This window comes from Coenobita brevimanus, chromosome 84, assembly GCF_032717465.1.
Source record: "Coenobita brevimanus isolate Jiangsu-jjx chromosome 84, ASM3271746v2, whole genome shotgun sequence".
Taxonomy (NCBI): Eukaryota; Metazoa; Arthropoda; class Malacostraca; order Decapoda; family Coenobitidae; genus Coenobita; species Coenobita brevimanus.
Window position 1 is genome coordinate 10,904,636 of NC_137037.1, and position 15,669 is coordinate 10,920,304.

Genomic DNA, 15,669 nt, shown 5'->3' on the forward strand with positions numbered 1-15,669 from the left:
GGAAATGAGTGTATCTTGATACCAGCTGTATGTGAGGATCAAAACGTTCCCTTATTTTTAGATACAGGCTCTCCAGTGAACTTAATAACACATGAAGAACTAAACAGAATTCTTAAAAATAAAAAGAAAGTAACTTTTCTGGATGAAGCTGATTTAGATTTATACACAGTAGATGGACAAGAGATTACAGTGAAAGGTATGATAAGATTAAATATCAGTTTCACAGAAACTACAAGACCATTCTCTGCATTGTTCTATATCGTTGAAAACTTAGCAATTAAAGCTCATATGTTACTGGGCTTAAGATCCATGAGAGCTGAGAACATAACCATACTCTCACAAATGAATGGAATAGACTTTGATAATGAATTCATAGAGGAAATAACTTCAGAGCCCTCACCGATTGGTAGAAGAGAGCCAAAAAGAATTGGTAATATTAAAGGCCTAAACAAACATACACAAACAGATGAGTGTATAGATCCTCTCCCACCACCAACCCCATCCTCCAGAATTAGTGACCCAGATAACAGTACTGATTTATCAATTTTTCCAGCCCATCTCACTAATGATTTAGTTATACCACCTAATTCATACATGAAGGTTACCATAAAGAGCAAATTACGGAATAGTACTGTTCTTGTCTTAGAAGAATTATGTAAAGTAAAGGGACTGTCAGTAGAAAACGCATTATGTCATACGAACGACGAAGGGCAAACTCAGATATTCATAACTAATCACATGAATGGGGAAGTTCAGTTGAAAAAGGGAACTTGCATAGTTAATATTGAAAAATGTCCCGCCCCTGTGAAGGAAATAGTTATAGCTGGAGTGACAAGCGAAATAAAATCTACGGATAGAGAAAGAATAAAAGAGAATTTAATTCACTCAGGTGAATTTGATGAAGAAAATGATTTGTTAACCCTGCTGGAAACAAACAGGGACACCGTAGCATTGCCCGGAGAACAATTAGGGTGTACTAACTTGATTAATCACATGATTAATGTGCACCCAGAAACACCACCAATTTTCGTACCAGCTTACTGCATACCACACTCCCAACGTACACCTGCAAATCAGTATGTCGATGAAATGTTAAAACTTGGAATTATTGAGCCTTCAGTCTCCCCGTGGAATGCCCCCTTATTCTTCGTGCCCAAACGAAATGGAGAAATGCGTGCGGTAGTAGATTACCGTAAACTAAATAATCACACAATCCCAGACAGATTTCCCATGCCATTGCTAAGCGATGTTCTACAAAATATTGGTCCTGAGAATAATATATTCTCGACCATCGATCTCCTAAACGGCTATTATCAGATTCCGGTATCTAAGGAGTCACGTAAATACACTGCCTTTTCAACAAACAGAGGCCATTATCAATATACAAGAATGCCAATGGGACTGAGGATAGCCCCAGGCACATTCCAGCGTCTTATGAATTACGTATTGTCCGGAATTTTACGACAAGGAATATTTGTTTATCTTGACGATATTATAATCGCAACGAAGAATATTAAGGATCATCTCAGGAAATTAGATTTACTCTTACAAAAGCTTAGTGATGCTGGTTTAAAAATTAAACTTTCTAAATGCAAATTTTGCTTTAAGGAAATAAATTTTTTAGGCCACAAATTAAGTTCTGATGGTATCCACACCACTGATGACAAAATACAGGCAGTGAGAGATTTTCCTGAACCCACTACGACTGACGAAGTTAGACAATTTTTAGGTCTGGCTGGGTACTATAGGTCATTCGTACCACAGTTCTCTCATATAGCCTTTCCTCTATTCCAACTACTCAAAAAAGATGCTGTATTCCAACGGGAAGAAGAACAAAAAAGGGCATTTAACAATCTACAAATTAAACTAACAAATGCACCTTGTTTAGCATATCCAGATTACACAAAATCATTTCTTATTTGTACAGACGCATCAGTTAGAGGATTAGGGGCTCTACTGATGCAGGAAGATAAAAGAGGAAAGAATCAACCAATTGCATTTGCCAGCAGACAAACAAGAGGTGCAGAGAAAAATTATTGCACTACAGACTTAAGAGGCACTTGCAGTGGTTTTTGCATTACAAAAGTTTCGAGATTTGGTGTATGGTTACGAAATGCACTTATTCACCGACCATAAACCACTGGTGGGTATGTTTAATGAAAAACTCCTTTCTGGGAGGAGAGCAAGATGGAAATGTACAGTTGAAAACTACAATGTACAAATTCATTATATACAAGGTAAAATGAACATAGTAGCTGACGCATTATCTAGGAACTCGAACACAATTCAGGTCGCGGCGTTAGATCTCAAAGGAAATATCCCAAACCAAGAGGATATCGTAAAGGCACAAAGACTTGACCCAATATGGTCTAAAGTTATATACAAGTTAGAAAGTGGAGATGACATACAATTACCCAAACTGCATGTCCCACTTGAACAATTCACAATGGTCAATAATACATTATACAAAATTAACTCTAAACAACCAAAACGCCAAAGAAATACTAACCAGTTGGTAGTACCTAATGACATGATACCCCAAGTATTACGATTGATACACGACAGCCCACATGCAGGACATCCTGGAAAGTATAAGACATTCAACCAAGCCCAGCTGTTATATTACTGGCCTTCATTACGAAAAGATATAAACAATCATATAGACAAATGCGAATCATGTGCGAAACACAAAGGATACCCAATCACACCTGCACCGATGGGTAATTACCCTGTACCACATCAACCATGGGACGTTGTCGCTGTTGATTTACTCAAGATGCCATTATCATACAATAATAACCTATACTTATTCGTAGCAACGGATAATTTTTCCCGTTATGTCATTTTAGCTCCAATTAAAGATAAGACAGCAGAGACAGCAGCAAAGGCAATAACAGATAATGTAATATGTCGCTTTACTACCCCATAGGTACTAATAAGTGATAATGGAGGAGAATTTAATTCTGAGATCTTACAAGAAATATGTAAACAATACAACATCAAAAAGGTTAACGTTTTAGCCTACCACCCAGCATCGAATGGGTTGGTAGAGAGACAAAATAAAAAAGTATTAGATGTGCTACGACACATTCTCAGTGAAAATTATGCAAGCTGGGATGATTGGATTCCCAGAGTAGAAGCCTCAATTAATGGGTCTATAAATAAATCCATCGGTGACACACCACATTTCATTATATATGGCACAGATAAAAAATTACCATATGAGCTCCTAGAAGGTGACAGCATGCCTATATACAATTACGATGATTACTCTAAACTCCGTTTACGTGAATTCCAGGACATTCACAAAAGAGTTAAAAAACAATTAACGATCTCCAAGGAAGAAATGACGGAGGCATTTAACAAGAAGGCAAAAGATTCACCTATCAGCTTAGGAGACATTGTTTACGGTGTCATTCATACGAGACAATAAATTATCCCCAAAATTTGAGGGCCAATACAAAGTAATTAACATAAAAGCAAACAAAGTTTTAATTAAGTCACTTTCAAGTGGCGAGGAGAAACAAGTTCATATTGACTATTTAAAACGAGTTTCAAGGGAATTATCACATAATTATTCAGCCTCGGATACAACCGAACAGGCGAACGTACCTCAAGAAACCAAGCAAGAACACAACAATGATTACAAAAAGAAATTAAGGTCATATACCAAACAATCGAACATAGGTGCAACTGTTCCAATCAAATCTACAGTACATCATTTACGAAAATTAAATATCGATTTAAACTCCTTCTATAAATGAAATAACAATCAACCGGAACGCACATCATCACTATCATCGACCACAGCATGACCATATTAAGAAATTAATATTTTTTTTTTTTCGGTAGGTTACGATGAAGGGACTTATGCTATGGATTCTCCTCTACATAGCAAACGGATATGCGCACTTAGACCCCCAACACATAGTACGACAAGGATGCCTCATAGCTCCAACGACCACGACTACAATCGTTAAGGACGTCATGAGTACTGAAATAAGTCTAGATTACTTGTATGAATTTCCTACCTATCTAGACAGACTTGCAACGCCGATGCGAACTCTGGACTTCATGATAGGAAATTATGTTTCACAAGCACATAACACCAAGGAAGTGAATGAAATGGTAAAGTTAGCGAAATGGAAACTAGAACAGGCAAAGTCAACTATGCTCATCATGATCCAAGATCTCCCATCTTAAGGAACGGAGGTACTGAGCGACAGGAACATCATCACACGTACTCGCCAAAAGCGCGGTTTGTTCGACCTGGGTGGCGCAGTTCTTGGAAACATCTTTGGACTGGCTACAGAGGATGACCTTTAAGGAATAAACAACAAATTTAATAAGATAGCTCAGGTACTAACATACCAAGATAAATTCATCACAGGACAGAACTCAGCAATGAAGACAATTGTGACAAATCTGAAAAAAGCAAAAAACATAGCTCTCTCGAGTGTAGATAAAATAAATGAAATGGAGGGAAACAGTACACTTTTCCAACACTTCTCCATCATCACATAACATACACACGATTCTACTACAATTAGAGAACACTAGAGATCGTTTCAGGGCACTTATGCAAGAAATTTCGAATGCTGGTGATGGCAAGATCACAATTGACTTACTCCCAGTTCATGAGCTACGTCAGATAGTTAGTCAAGGCATACATAAACATAAATTGAAGCCGTTGTTCCGCAGTAGGGAATTCATGTAATATTACCCATATTTAGAAGCAACACTAACACCAACATCAGTAGTAGTTCATGTACCATTCATCAATGAAGACCTGTTCACAGTATACCAAATACACCCCTTCCCCTATAAAAATAACAACACTTTGGTCATCATCAACATCAACACAGACACCGAACTCATCATGGTCTCCAAGAGACGGGACACTGTCACTATCGCAAGTGAATCAACGATTGAACGAAAGTGCCGCACATCCTTACATGCTGTTCATCTTTGTCCTGCGTACATTTTCACGTTTCAGCCTACTGATACAGTCCCTTGTGAAATGGCTATCATCAGAAATGACAATATTCATCATCACTGCAACTTCACTTTTGCTCCAGATAAACTTGTACACCATCAACGCATTGGACACTCACAGTTTTTTTATTTCCCTCATAACACATCAGTTTACATAGTCTGTCCAGATATACCACCATCTCATACTTCAGCATCAGGATTATACATAGCACCAGACTACTGTGCGGTATTTACACCAGCCATGTCTACTTTATCCACCATCAATCACTACGCCATTCTCAATCATACACACAAACATTTCCACCCACTGCCTGATATGGACTTAAACATGAGCACAAGTATTAATTTGACTTCACCTAAGTTTGAAACTATGCAACTGATCAATGAAACAATGAAGCCCTGGGAAGATTTGAGTTTGAGTATGTTCAACCCATATTATGTGTATAGCCCAGCACCTACTCTCTTTATAATAGTCTTCATTGTAGTTGCAGTACTGCTGTTCGCAATGCACAGAATGCATGCAAGAATTGCTAATTTGGAGTCATTATTTAGTGGGGGGAGAGTTAACATCCAAGTTAACCCCCCTGAATGAAGTGTACATATTTTGTATATAGTATTAATTATATATATATATATATATATATATAATTAAAAAAAATGCAAAGAAGAATGACCCATGTATGGCATACCAGTACCATTATCTTTAAATGAAATATTAATAACTCTTACCATAATCTTAATTTTAAACTATTTTTTTTTCTTGCATGTATGCATTTCACTACAATAACCCAAGTACATACTGTATTACAGTTAAATAATTTACTTTTAATGCATTTATTCAAATATGTATACAACTTATTTAAAATGTAATATTACTGAATAATCACTATTTACTATGAATATTATATGTATACACTATTCATACAATTATGTTACTTTTACAATATTATGTATTTCACTTAATTAGCTTATAAGTTCATTATAATGTGTATATAATATGTATTAATATGTTATGACTATTAACTGTCGATGGTACGCCATTTTCGCGTGACCGAGCATATATTAGGACTCCATATTATAATTACAAATCATAATAGATAGATAGATAAATAGATAGATAGACAGCTCTATGCGAGCCTGGGAATGGGAAATGATCTTGCAAGTTACACTGAGGAAAAGCTGACGACAGATTACGAAGTAGCCAGTAAGGAGATGATGCAGTTAGTTGTCAGCAATTCACCGGTGAACAAAGCCTTGTTGACCATACACACACATACACACATACACACAGGCTTCTAGAACTTTCCAATCACAGGGAATACACGTGATACGACTCCTGTTTCACCAGAATTTAGGAAAGAGAACTCAGAAAGAAGCTAGCCATAGAACAGACAGGGAGACAGGGACTCTACTTTATACTTCGCTCTGTGTGAGAGACTTGTTAATATTTCCAAGACAAATAAAAATAGTCCCATACTATTCTTTACCTCTCCTGTCACTACATGACAAATGGGAAAGAAGATTATCTACTTACAAAGCTACTCAAGTATAACAACCGCTCGTCCACAAGTCTAATATATATATAACTTCTCTACAAGTAACTACAAAGTCTTTATGACAGCAGAGTTAATGGGAGGTGACGTACTTCAGGCGGTGTATAGTGTTAAATATATGGCAGCTGTATTGTGTAAAAATGCCAAATTAGTGTTAAGTTAAAGAGAGATCAGTTCAGGGGAGAAGAATACAGAAAACATGACAATAATACGATGGAAAAAATGTCTGATTTGGAGAGTAAGGGAAACTCGTGTGAAAATGTGTAACTGTTGAAATGAAAGCTGGGAAGTACCAAAAGAATTTCTCAATGTTCCAATTTGTAGAAACAACAATTTTCATTACAGCTACGGGTATAAGCAGGAAGGATGTAGTTAGAAGAGTAATTCATGACCAGTCTGAAAAGGAAAAACAGAAAACAAGATCAAGATAGTGGATTCTCTGAATGGATCAAGGGAAATCAGCAGAGATGAGATGACACAGAAATACTTGAGGAATGCACTTAGACTAAAGGTCACATAAAGAATTGAATGGCGAGGGACCAGGATGAAAAAAAAAAAATCTTAAAGACATTGGAAGCTATTCTATCATGGTCTTCACGGAAGAAAATAATGCTTCGATGGTGGTGGTGGTGGTGGAGACGATGATCGCCTCTCCTCTAAACCTCCCTTGTCTTCCTCACCGAAACTCAACTCACTGAGACAACTGATGGCGATTCCTTCTCTGTATCCTCCTACTTTCTCAATACTCACTTTAAAGCCAAAGGTGGCTGTTGTGTATATGTACGCAACAACCAATCTTGCTCTCGTGTTTCTGAACATGAATCTCATATATTCTCTGCTCTTTGGCTTCAGCTATCCTGTCATTTTCTGACTAGATATATGTGTGCTGTTTACTTATCCTCTAATTCTACTGACTACGAAAAATTCTACGACTATCTTAGGTCTAAGATGGAACACAACCTATCGATTTCTTCTCTCTCTGAACTCCATCCTAGGCCATTTCAATGTTCACCATCACCTTTGGCTCACCACCTCTTTCACTGTTCCACCTGGTGAACAAGTCTACAACTTTTCTATCCTTAATGACCTAGAGCAACTTGCACAGCACCCTACCCGTGTCCCTGACCGCCTTGGAGAAAGTTCCAGCACATTTGACCTCTTCATTAGAAACGAATCCTTCTGCTTACACTGTTCATCTTCTCTCTCCAGTGGGCTCCCCCAATCACAGCCTAATCACCTTATCCTGTCCTATTGCTCCAGTAACGTCTGTGGACCCTCCCAAGATGCAGTGGCTGTGGCACTTTGGAGCTGCTGATTGGGATGCCCTCAGGCAGTACTTCTTTGAGTTTCCCTGGAATGATTATTGCTTCTATGACCGACAGGCATCAGGGTGTGCCTTGTGCATTGTGGAGGCTATTCTCTTAGGCATGGAAGCATACATTCCTTTCTCTTATCCTGTGACTCATGCAAAAAAAAAAAAAAAAGGCTTAATCACACCTGTTCCAATGCTGTCTACAACAAGCAGAGGGCCTATAAAAAGTACCGGAGTCAACTCATCCCTGAATCTCATCTCTAATATTTTTGCCTATAATCGTGCTAAATCTGTTCATCACTCTGCTAAAAATACTTTCATTTTTCTGAGTGCTCTGAACTCTCCAACTCAAATTCTTCCTGCTCGTTCTGGCACCTTGCCGAAAACCTTTCTACCAACGTTAACTCATCATCCTTCCCTCCTCGTTTCCACTTTGATGGTGCTGTAACTGTTTCTGCCACTGCTAAAACTGAACTCTTCACACACACTATCTCCTCTAATTCCATTTCCCCCCTCTGACTTCCTCATGGCTGACATTAAAGTTTCTTCAACTGATGTATTTTCTGCCATCACTGGTCTCAATACTATACCAACAAGGAATATGGGCCTGATGGGGCCCCTCCTGTTGTCCTCAAGTGCTGTGCTTCTGTGCTTACACCCTCCCTAGTTGCCTTTGTCTATCAACTTGTACCTTTCCTTCTTGCTGGAAGTCTGCTCTCATTCAGCCTGCACCAAAGGAGGGTGAACATTCCCAGCTCTCTGACTATCACCTAATTGCTTCAACATCTTGTATTTTAAAGTTTTTAAATCTATTCTTAAGAAAAAAATTTATAGCACCTATCTTATCACAACTTTCTTTCTGATCGTCGGTATGGGTTCCGCCAGGGACACTCCACTGGCGATCTTCTCACCTACATTCCAGACTCTGGTCATTCTCCTTCTGGGACTCCGGCAAAAGCCTTGCCATTGCACTTGGCATCTCAAAGGCTTTTGCATGAGTCTGGCATAAATCTTTAATTTCCAGAGTGCCCTCTTATGGTTTCTCTCCTTCCATCTTTGCCTTCATCTCTAACTTCCTTTCTGGTCGTTCTAGCTGCTGTTGTTGACAGCCACCGTTCTTCTCCTAGAGCTATCAACAGTGGTGTTCCTCAGAGCTCTGTCCTATCACCAATTCTCACCTTCTATTCATCAGTGCCATTCTAAGTTGTGCATCTAACCCTACTCAAACGCTGATGACTCCACCTTTCACCTTTCCATTCGTATATCGCAGCATGCATCTCAGCAAATACGTCAACAGACATGGGAGGCTATGGCATGAATCATGTCGACTTGGGTTCATACCTATGATTGGGGTAAAAGTAATCTTGTTGTTTTTAAAGCATCAAAAACTCAGTTCTTACACCTTTCAACCCATCAAAATCATCCCCACGAGTATCCTCTAATTTTTTTTTTACACAATATCAAGCTTAATCCAGCATCATCTTTAAACATACCTGAGGTTACATTCTCCCAAGATTTATCTTGGAAAGATCATATTACGTCTCGGAAAATCTGCTTCCAATAGATTAGGTGTGCTAAGCTGACTCCTTGCCTTCTATACCCCTGCACAGTTATTGACTTTATACACGGGTTTTATTCGCTAGTATAGAGTAAAACTCTCATGTGTGGAGCGGATCCCCACATACAGCTCTTTTCAACAGGGTGAAGTCAAAGGCTTTTCGTCTCATTAACTCTCCTCTTCTGGTAAATTACCAATATGCTGGGAATCGAACCAGGGACTCTCAGGTGAGAGCCAGGCAGCATACCACTACACCACGACCAGGTAAAAGTTAATTCACGTTGTCACAATCTTGTAACCAACGTCTCTCCGCCCCCACTGTGGGCATCAAAAGGATGAGTTAACCCCCTGGCACTCGGGCAAGTAGAGTGCCAGGGGGTTAACTCATCCTCTTGATGCCCACAGTGGGGGCGGAGGGACGTTGGTTACAAGATTGTGACAACGTGAATTAACTTTTACCTGGTCGTGGTGTAGTGATATGCTGCATGGCTCTCACCTGAGAGTCCCTGGTTCGATTCCCAGCATACTGGTAATTTACCAGAAGATTTTTCCTGTGTACAGTACAGGTTTCTCTCTCCTCTTAATTCTCCTCTTACTGGGTCCCATCAACCTCTGTCTCTTCACCGCATTGTTGCATCTTTATTCTATCGCTATTTCAATGTTTACTGCTTTTCTGAACTGTCTGCATGCATCCCTCCACCACATCAGCTGGCGGAATCGTAGCACCCGTCTAGCAACAAATTATCATCCCTTATCTGTCTAGTTATCTAATGCACGAGTTAGCCGTTACTCCCACTCCTTCGAGTATACAAGGGGTCAACTCTGGTTCTGTCCTCCTCTGTCTGTATTTCCTCCCGCCTAAGACCTCCAGTCTATTAAACGCAGTGTGTCAAGGCATCTCGAAATGAACGGATCTTGAATCTGGCTCTCTGTTTTCTTGTTTTTTGTTGTTTCTTCAAGGGAACAATCCTGAGGGCAACTGACCTTTCGTTCCTTCTTCCTTCCATAAAAAAAATCATAATGATGATGATGATGTCAATATGGTGGGCAGTGTAATGGGCTACGCTTCCATTCATTCTTCAACATTGCCTTCGAAAAGCTTCGTTCAAGGAAATAATGGTGAAAATAATGAAGTGTTAAAATAATACAGAATTACAGAGTAGAACCAACCGTGAATATAAGCGAAGACTATTAAGTGTAGTGAGTGATGCATGGCTGACGGCTTACGTGCATTCAAAATCCACTGCTATAAATCCCATGTGTTCAGTCCAGGCTGCAGTTACCAGGGATTTACACAGAAACGATACAACGTCCGCGGTAACACCAACTGGCAGGGCGGGGCAAACATTTCTCATACATTTACGATCTGCTGCTGAATTATTATCCTTTATAAGGAATAATTTGCAAAAAATATGTCATAATTTTGGCTCTGTGTCAGAGCACGCAGAGTGTTTTATATAAATTCTGCCTGGTCGTGATCGTCATCATCATCAGCATCGCCATTCCAACCCAAATTCCGATCTGAATAATATCGTGAGTTACCGGGTAAGATCCGCAGACAAAGAAACAGAAAGCAGGAAACTAGGAGAGCAATTAAACATCTTCCCCATTGCCCTGTGAAATGACCCACACAATTTTACAAACGTCATATTATCCTTTGGAATCCAGGATCCACCTGGATCGTATCAGGTGATGGCGTACCGGCAGGTGTCAACCCATCTCGTATGGTAATTAATTACATGTACAGAGTGAGCTTGTGTGAGTGACCAAGTGTTGCTCTGTTCTGCTTCCCCTTTCCCATGTCACTGTCCCTCTTGCCCCAAGTCAATGTCCCATGTCCCCCTCTCGCGTCGCCATCCCTCCCTTACCTCACCTTCTCCAACCTCCCTCTCTCCCGTATGCTGCTGTATGCTGCCCCCTCCCCCCCCACTCCCCTGCAAGCCACAGCCCCAAACCCTCTCTCTATCCCTCCCTCGCCCTTCCTCCCTTACCTTTCCCCCAACCCCCGTCCACCATCCCGCCAGTATGAAAGCAGAGTGCTAAAGTTCCTTATCACGTAGCTTCTTTTACCTCTTCTTTGTGTTTATACTTCGTCAAAGTTTCCTTCACGACGTCATTTCGCTTTTTCCACGTGCACCGGATCGCTAGTCCTCATCTCCATGCAGGAAAATGAAGGAAAATTTCCGGGTCTTAAAAAATGACAAAGAAAAATGAAAGAATGAAAAAGAAATATCTTCGCACCCATGGAGACCTGGCGTAGCAGCAGCCATGTTGACTGGACAAATTTCGTTACTGCTAATCACGGCTGTCAATACGGCCCAATTCGGCGCCGCGTTTTTGTCCACAACACTTTATCGCTTGGCAGTTTGGCTTAATGTTTGGATATTGTGACCTGACCCGTAGAACTGTGCTCTGACACGGTAACAGCCACTTCCGTGTTACCTCTCTGGAGAGTGGGAGGGTCACAGGATACACATCATAATCCAGATCATTTAAGCCATACCAGACCTGTCTACATACCTGGCTGCATTTTGAGAAAACAACAACAACAACACTATACGTACGTGTTGCACTCATACTTTGGTGTCTCAAGACGCAGGTAAAAATTTCAGGCCACTTATGGAATTCGAATCTTGTCAGTCATCATCATACGTCAGGGATAAGTTCAATCATATCAGCTTTTTATACACAACTGATACTGTCAATTACCCCTACTTTAACCCTCACATTTAATATTTAATAAATGAATATAGAAAAGAATGCGTCTAACAGTGATTTATAACGAGGACTAAGTATACATTAGTTTAAGCAAATATGGCTCCACGTTTTGCTTTAAGAGTTATGAAACACATATCTTTAGAAGTTTGCTCGGCTCGGAACATTAAATTGCGATTCTGAGGGTCACTGCTCAGAGAAAATACACTGGCAACCGTTGATGTGATGCAATGACGTGATGGTATGCAGCACCGACACGCTCCTTGCCTCGCCATGTGATGCAATGACGTGATGGTATGCAGCACCGACACGCTCCTTGCCTCGCCATGTGATGCAATGACGTGATGGTATGCAGCACCGACACGCTCCTTGCCTCGCCATGTGATGCAATGACGTGATGGTATGCAGCACTGACACGCTCCTTGCCTCGCCATGTGATGCAATGACGTGATGGTATGCAGCACTGACACGCTCCTTGCCTCGCCATGTGATGCAATGACGTGATGGTATGCAACACCGACACGCTCCTTGCCTCGCCATGTGATGCAATGACGTGATGGTATGCAGCACCGACACGCTCCTTGCCTCGCCATGTGATGCAATGACGTGATGGTATGCAGCACCGACACGCTCCTTGCCTCGCCATGTGATGCAATGACGTGATGGTATGCAGCACCGACACGCTCCTTGCCTCGCCCCGTCTGACTCCTCAAGGTGCTTTGGCCAGGGAAAATATCAGGCAAAATTACGAGTGTTGAGTTAAAGGTGATAACTTGGTGAAGCAGCGGATGTTGTGCCCGTCTGTCCCTGCCCGTGTGTCACCTGGCTGTGTGTACTTACCTGAGCTGCCAACACCAGGTGTTACTAACTGTGGGTCGTATTGTAAGTGGCATAGGAAGCTGCCAACACCAGGTATTACTAACTGTGGGTCGTATTCTAAGTGGCATAGGAAGCTGCCAACACCAGGTATTACTAACTGTGGGTCGTATTGTAAGTGGCATAGGAAGCTGCCAACACCAGGTATTACTAACTGTGGGTCGTATTGTAAGTGGCATAGGAAGCTGCCAATACCAGGTATTACTAACTGTGGGTCGTATTGTAAGTGGCATAGCAGGCTGTGTAGCACCTCTGCCTGAGCGATTTATTCTGCACATTACACCACAACGTCTACTTGCGCGTCATTCGTGCAAACTATCTCGATATTAAAACGATACCGGTATTAACGGAACGAGACTTTAGGATGAAATATGAACATATCAATAGAAAAAGATGCCACCAGCCTCTCATACCACTCAGTATACCTGTACGGTCCTATGTCGCTCCTTATGTGTCATTACTCCTATGTCCTTTAACACATGTTGATGAGAATACGGCACCAAGACACACCGGCCAGACACACCAACCTCTGACACAAAAACTGAGAGGTGGACGCGACGAGAGAGGGAGAGGTGAAGAATATATTGAAGGAGATGAGAGGGATAACGAAAAGAAATGACTGAGAGTGGAAGTTGGTATAGGTGGGGGAATGGTGGAGGAGAAACATGGGAAGCATATGGTTGAGGGAATGAGAGGGAAGGAGTAAAATGAGGGAGAAGAAAGGGAGACCTGAGAGAGAGCCAAGGAGTGAAGGGACAAATGAGTGAGAACAAGGAACAGGTGAGGAGGAAAAGAAATTTCAATGAGAAGGAAAGGGAAGGAGTGGGGAAAATGGTGGGAAAGCGGACGAAAAGCAGCTGACATTATGAAGGTGAGTTAGTTAATAGCTATGTAATATCAATACCAGTATAATAATTACGGTATACCTCCAGCTTAGCATTCTGATGGTTATTAGTTCCACTAGTCGGTAACAGTTAAATTTCCTTTGTGTTTCTACTTACTTTTTACATTTCACATCTTTCATAAACCAGGAAGCTCCCTCCCAAACCTCACCCATGTTTGGAAACGAGAGTAAGTATCTATGAAAGACTGCAAACTTCACCCTTCCGTCGTTACCACCTTCCCACTTTTCTGCCGGTGTGCTGCTTGCAAAAGGCAATAAAAATGCAATTCTGTCAGCAATAGCCAACATATAGTGCTCGGTGACTGTTTCCGTGCACATTACCGGGGTAATAACATCAATGAAAATGAGTGAAAATGTGATTAATTTCTACGTGATTTAAAAAAAAAATGTATTATGAGAAAATAACAGTCTGGAGTATTGTTTGTGTGGCTTAGGAACGGCTCCCTCACCACACAATATTACACAATGTATTTGAAATGTAATATAAGTTTTATTTTATGGTCGTTCCGTGTTGGCAGATCAGACGAGAAGGAATGGTGGCGGCTGATAATGCATCAACAGCTGTTATCTGGAAACTTGTTGAGACAGAGGGTGCTTGACCAAAATTTGATGTTACGATCACCTGACGTAAGCCCTCATATTATTTTATTTGCTCACACACACACACACACACACACACACACACACACACACACACACACACTAACATGACATTATCATCAAACTCAGACACTGAAGTCTGACCTGCTCACCCAGCTATTCAACGCTAGGGGCCAGACGGAGAAAAAAAAAAAAGGGTGCTAACTTTAGCCTTCGTTATTGGTGCATCATTACAAAGGCACCAACAACAACATTAAGTCCCACCGCTACTCCGTGTGTGTGTGTGTGTGTGTGTGTGTGTGTGTGTGTGTGTAATTCACCGGGTCGGTCAGAATCACTTGATGGTCGTGATCGTCAGCTTTTACCCTCCCGGAAGGGAGCTGAGAGCTCATATAGTCCGTCCCCTTGCTCAGGGGGGACAGTAACCGCCCACTTCGTCAGTGAAACTTTTCGCAGCCTGAGCGAGGCGCGAACTCCCGTCTGCCAGATGGCAAGCGACAACGTTACCACTGAGCCAGCGAGCGGTGTGTGTGTGTGTGTGTGTGTGTGTGTGTGTGTGTGTGTGTGTGTGTGTGTGTGAGAGAGAGAGAGAGAGAGAGAGAGAGAGAGAGAGAGAGAGAGAGAGAAAGAGAGAAACAAGTCACATACCCTCCCATCTGAACACAATGAACAAAAAATGAGAGTAAAACTATGGTAAGTGTATGAGGGAGTGACTCTGAGAGTAAGAAAGTGAGTTTGTAGGTGTGTAAGCCAGTGACAGTGAGTGTGAGAGAGTGATTTGGCATAAGAAAGTTTCTGAGAGAATGTGAATGTGAATGAATACCAATATGAGAACATGTGTGTGAGTGGGTGAATGAGTGTGTGAATAAGTGCTAACGTGTGACAATGTGAGTGAGTGAATGAATGTCAGTGTGAGACAGTGTGAGTAGGTGAATGAGTGTGTGAATAAGGGCTACTGTGAGACAATGTAAGTGGGTGACTGAATGTCAATGTGAGACAGTGTAAGTGGGTGAATGTCTGGGAATGAATGTTATTGTTAGAAGGTGAGTCGGTGAACGAGTGTGTGAATTACTGCCAGTACGAAACAATGTGAGAGCGAATGTGAGAACGAGTGAGTTTGGAATTATGTATATATTGTGTGTCTGATATTTATGTG